This window comes from Triticum urartu, chromosome 5A, assembly GCF_056163025.1.
Source record: "Triticum urartu cultivar PI428250 chromosome 5A, HENAU_Tu73, whole genome shotgun sequence".
Classification (NCBI taxonomy): Eukaryota; Viridiplantae; Streptophyta; class Magnoliopsida; order Poales; family Poaceae; genus Triticum; species Triticum urartu.
The window spans coordinates 448,101,378-448,107,814 of NC_141877.1; positions in this window are offsets into that span (position 1 = coordinate 448,101,378).

Below are 6,437 nucleotides of genomic sequence, written 5' to 3' on the forward strand. Positions count from 1 at the left end.
TCATGCGAGAGAACGTCGGAGGAGCGCTGACGAGGCCAAAAGACATGACAGTGTATTCATATGAACCATAGCTTGTCCTGAAAGCCGTCTTGGGAATATCTTGCTCACGGATTCGAATCTGATGATAACACATATGGAGATCAAGCTTGGAAAATACTTGGGCACCTTTGAGTTGTTCGAACTGCTTGTTGATGTTGGGAAGTGGGTATTTGTTCTTGATAGTCTTCTTGTTCAATGGGCAGTAATCGACACAAAGTCGGTCCGTTCCATCCTTCTTCTTCACAAAAAGAACACCACAACCCCACGGAGAAGAACTAGGTCGGATGAGACCCATTCGCTCTTGAATATCGAGTTGCTTCTTCAGCTCCTTCAACTCTTCAGGTGCGAGCTTGTAAGGACGCTTGCACACTGGTTCCGTGCCAGGCTCAAGATCGATGACGAATTCAACTGGCCGGTGCGGAGGCATTCCTGGAAGCTCTTCTGGAAAGACGTCTAGATATTCGCAAACGACTGGAATCTGCGAGATAGCATCCAGTTCACCCTTCTCATTGAGAGAAAACAGACGGATTGTATCATCACGAGCGGCAAAGACAATTACATCCTCAGACGAATGAGTCAATTGAATCTGTCTGGCTGCACAGTCAAGCTGAGGCTTGTGCTTAGAAAGCCAATCCATTCCGAGAATAAGATCAATATCCGAGTCACCAATAACCATAGGAGAAGATAGAAATTTGTAGTCACCCAAAGTGATAGTAACATCCGGAGCAATGGAGTTAGAATGCATGCGCCTACCGGGAGACACAACTGCCAATGGACTAGGCAAAACTTGCAAAGCCAAACCATGCTTAGATGTAAACGGTCTCGAGATGAAACAATGCGATGCACCAGTGTCAAAAAGAACTTTAGCTGGAATATCGTTAACAGGAAGGTTACCCATGATGACATCTGACGAGTCCTATGCCTGAGCTGCATTCATCAAGTTAACCTTGGCGTGCTTGGGGTTATGCTTGACCACAACTGTACTTGCCGATCTCATAGGAGGAGGAGGAGGAGGAGGGAGACGCCTCTGGTAGAAGCACTTGTTGGCATAGTGACCCTTCTGTTGGCACTTGTTGCACATGACCTTTGAAAGCAGACGGTGATACGGAGCACTCGAGCTTGGAGCTTGAGACGAAGTCTTGTTCTGAAAGCCAGGGTTGGGTGGGTGGGAAGATCCACTGCCACCTTTGCTCTTCTGTTGATACGGCTGACGGAACGGAGGAGGAGGAAGCCAATACTTTTGCTGCTTGGCCACTTGAGTAGAGGAAGAAGGAGTAGCATCTCTGACTCGCTTCTTGGAAGCATCACACCTCAGTTGAGCAGCCTCTTGCTTCAATGCCATGTTGTAGAACTCATCGTACCTCAAGGGCTCAAAGAGAACAAGAGCTAACTGGATTTCTTCTCTGAGACCACCCCTGAACTGGTATATCATGCTCTTCTCGTCAGGGACGTCCTGCTTAGCAAAGCGGGCGAGCTTCTGAAACAACTTGTTGTAGTCATAGACAGACAAAGAGCCTTGCTTCAGGTTGCGGAATTACTCACGCTTGCTTTCAACCACGCTTTGGGGAATATGATGAGCTTTGAAATCTTGACGGAATTCATCCCAGGTAATCACACGGCCTCCTCTGGAATCTTTGTACTGTTGGAACCATTCTGCAACTTGGTCTTTGAGTTGGAAGGAAGCGAACTTGACAAAGTCCTCAGGCCTGACGTTACTACACTCGAAATGCTTGCACAAGTCCACAAGCCAATCGTCAGCATCAGTTGCCTCAACACAATTGCTGAAAGTCTTTGGCCCGTTAGCAAGGAACTGGTTGAGTGTAGCAAAGTGATTCTGATTGTTTCCCTGGTTGCCTTGGTTCGCTTGATTGCGCTCTTGAAGAATTTGCATGATCAACTGTATGTTTACATTGGTTGCGGCCATCACAGCTTGCCATGCCTCCGGAGGAGGTGGAGGTGGTGGCGGATCCTGATTCTGATTCTGATTTTGATTGCTGCTCTTAGCGGGAGCCATCCTGAAGAGGGTGAAAACCGTTAGCACATTGACAGATAAAATGAAGCTGAATCAAACGGGTTGAAATTGCAACATAAAGTCTTCACATCCGAACATAAGAACGAATGCATTCCACTTGAAATGGTCACATATCCATAAATTGAGAAGCCACTTAGAATTTAGGTAGAGGAATAAATCAACAAGGTACAGATCAAGAACGAATACTCGGTAAGAAATCCCAATCTCAAACCAAATATCCGTGGAAGAAGAACTAAAGCTACAAGAATTCCCACCTATGAAACTCCCGAACCTTTCCAGTTATGCAATCAGGTGTTGGGGATACAGGGGAAGCATAATATCTCACCCAAACCTAGCAAATCCTACATCCAGCTGTATCCATCCTTCAACACATAACCGAGAAAAACTTCAGAAACCATCTACCTCAACCTTTGAAAAGCATCCGTTATACAAGTTATGGCAATACTCCTGAACTCCCGCCCTAGTACTGGGTGGCGTCGAGGTTATCTCACCAATGAACTGCATAAAAGAGATTTTCGATATCGGCGTACTAAACTCAGGTATTCCAGAACTGCAACGATAAAATTGTGACGACAACACCTCGGAGCTCAACTCCCTGGGACACTGCCACAACCCCTAAAGACAGGAGGCACCAAGAACAATGTTCTCGTCACAAAAACCATCGGAACGATTCCAAAATACCCGCGTGATCCTAAATTTTTTTAGTGAAATTTAAGAAGAGAAGAGTCAAAACTCTACGTCAGGATGCCTTACCAGAGCGATGAGGAGACTGGGAGTAAAAAGAATTCCTAAACTCTCCGATATATAATTCCTAGATGACTCAAAACATTTTTCTAGACTCAACAACGGCTGCTAAAAACGATCAAGTAATGGGGGCTCCTAAGGTCGGGGAAGGCTCTGATTACCAACTTGTAACGCCCTCGATGCGGCTATATCTCCTACGTGTCGAGGCACGACTTAGAGGCATAACCGCATTGAAAGCAATGTCGCAAGTTAGGCAATCTTCACAACATCCCATGTAATAAATAGATAATGAAAGGGGAGATACATAGTTTGCTTACACTCGCCACGTCAAACAAAGTACATAAATAGCATTACATCATTCAAAACACTCATGGCCCGACTACAGCGCCAAAATAAAAGAACAACCCAACATGCGACACGGTCCCAATCGCCCCAACTGGGCACCACTATTGATCATCAGGGAAAGACACATAGTAACGGCGTGAATCCTCGTCGAACTCCCACTTGAGCTCAAGCGCGTCATCTGGAACGGAGTCATCGGGCCCTGCATCTGGTTTGGAAGTAATCTGTGAGCCACAGGGACTCAGCAATCTCGCACCCTCGCGATCAAGACTATTTAAGCTTATAGGTAAGGCAAGGTAAAAATGTGGAGCTGCAGCAAGCGACTAGCATATATGGTGGCTAACCTGTTCGCAAAAGAGAGCGAGAAGAGAAGGCAAAGCGCGAACGAATAGCTAGAGAACAACCTGCGACAAGCATTACTCCAACACCGTGTTCACTTCCCGGACTCCGCCGAGAAGAGACCATCACGGTAACTCACACAGTTGATTCATTTTAATTAAGTTAAGGTTCAAGTTCTCTACGACCGGACATTAACAAATTCCCATCTGCCCATAACCGCGGGCACGGCTTTCAAAAGTTCAAATCCCTGCAGGGGAGTCCCAACTTAGCCCATGACAAGCTCTCACGGTCAACGAAGGAATAGACCTCCTCCCGAGACATTCCGATCAGACTCGGTATCCCGGTTCTACAAGACACTTCGACAAGTTAAAACAAATCCAGCAACACCGCCCGAATGTCCCGACAAATCCCGATAGGAGCTGCACATATCTCGTTCTCAAGGCACACTCAGATTGTCTTAGGTACGGGTAGGCCAGCCCAGAGTTGCCCCTGGTGGCCACCGGCAGCTGACAGGTGGACCAACACTCAGAGGAGCACTGGCCCGGGGGGGGGGGGGTTTAAATAAGATGACCCTCATGCTCCGGAAACCCAAGGAAAAAAGAGGCTAGGTGGCAAATGGTAAAACCAAGGTTGGGCATTGCTGGAAAGGCTTTAATCAAGGCGAACTATCAAGGGGTTCCCATTATCACCCAACGCATAAGGAACGCAAAATCCGGGAACATAACACCGATATGACGGAAAACTAGGGCGGCAAGAGTGGAACGAAACACTAGGCGAGAGGCCGAGCCTTCCACCCTTTACCAAGTATATAGATGCATTAAGATAACAAGGCAATATAATGATATCCCAACAAGTAAATAATGTTCCAACAAGGAACGGTCTCCAATCTTCACCTGCAACTAGTAACGCTATAAGAGGGGCTGAGCAAAGCGGTAACATAGCCAATCAATGGTTTGCTAGGACATGGTGGGTTAGAGGTTTGACATGGCAATTTGGAAGGCATGATAAGCAAGTGGTAGGCATCGTAGCATAGGCATAGCAAAAGAGCGAGCATCTAGCAAAGCAAAGATAGAAGTGATTTCGAGGGTATGATCATCTTGCCTGCAAAGTTGTCAGGGTTGACTGGATCCTCGAAGGCAAACTCAACGGGCTCCTCGTTAGCGAACTCGTCTCCCGACTCTACCCAAACAAGACAAAACAAGCAAACGGAACACAATCAACCACGTGCAACCTCAAACAACATGATGCAATCATGGTATGCTATGCGGGATGCGATATGTGATGCATATGCAAGATTTGACAAGGAATGAAAGAACCTGGCCTCAACTTGGAAATCCAAGTGTTCCACTGGAAAGGTGAGGTGAAATCGCTTGAAAACGATATAAAGAGCGCCGGAATCGGAGCCACGGTTTAGAGATGGCAAGCAATTCAAATATGGCACCGGTCTGCGATATACAGCAAGTAGCCATCCAAATGCAACAAGATGAACATGCTACAACACTCAAACATGACAACAAAATACATGGAAGGGATCCATTCATGATGATTAACAAAAGATGAACACTGAGCTACGGCCAATTCATCCATTAACAGGTTCAAACAAGCATGGCAAAAATGCATTTGATAAACAGATTTCAGACTTGGTGAAATTAACACTTGTCTGGAATTTCAGATCAGGTAGCACAATTTGGAGCATGAAAACTGTATGCTACAGGGCCTGAACATGGCAAAGTAAAGCATGGCATGGAGCTACTCAAAGAGATTAACAAAAGTCCCTTAGTGACCTTGAGCCAAAAGGGATTAGAAAATACATTTGCAAGCATGTGAACATGGCAAAAACATAATCAGATCACAGACTTAGTGAAAAACTGGAGTATGCAAAATAGATATCAAGTAGGCATGTTTACGAGCTCGATGCACTCACCACAGAGCAAGTCATGACAATCTAAGCATACACCCATTAAGAATACACAAAATAAAAGCTAGACATGGAAAGAACAATAGCATAGCATGCACGGATCAACTACAACATCCTTGGCAAAATCGCTAACAAGTAGACAATCTGCCCAGATTCATGAAATAGCAAAAGTAGAGCTCGATTGACTCAAGCTAGGGTGCTCCATAATTGCAAACAAAGACATGGATGGATAGAGAACAACAAGATTAGCAAAAAATCCTTACTGATCATCCTCAAAATAGGCACGGATCACTAGGAAACAACATGAACATATGGCATATTGAGATAAACAGATCAAGCACTTAGTGGAATTGCTAAGTCCCTGAAATCAGCATTAACGAATGCACCACTTTGCAAGCTTGTGCTAGTCACCACACACATCAGAAAAATACATGGGTTGCACCTCTGGAAAGATGGCAAAGCATATAACAAAACATATGTAGAGCTCAGGGGCATATCATGCACACAAAAATCATGGCAAAAATGACAAATAGCTAATTGGAGCAGCAGATCTGACAGTTATACCAAATAGCACTCTTCTAACAGCATTTCGGGCATCAAGATGAACTCAAATGAAAATGATGCAATGAGATGAAATGATGTGCTCTCTGAGATGAACATTTTGATATGCTAGATGCCCAAAACGGAGCTACGGATGCGGAGATACAACATGATGAAAAACGCAAAATAGCTAGGGTTTCGGGGCAAAAATCAACCGTCCAAATAGATCTAGATCCAACCCGGTACTGTAGCGGTGCGGAGTTCGAGGATCACCGGCCGGATCTCGCTGGAGTTGTGGCCGGAGGACGAAGCCGAGGGAGAGGAGAGGAGACCCGCCTGACGGAGCTCGCCGGCGCGGGCGCGGCGGCCGGAGCGAGGGGCCGGCTGTCGACGGCCGGGTGGAGGTGCGGCGGCCGGGCGGCGGAGGCGGCGGTCGCCGGCATTGAGGCGCACCGGGCGGCGGAGGGAGAGGAAGCCCCGGGC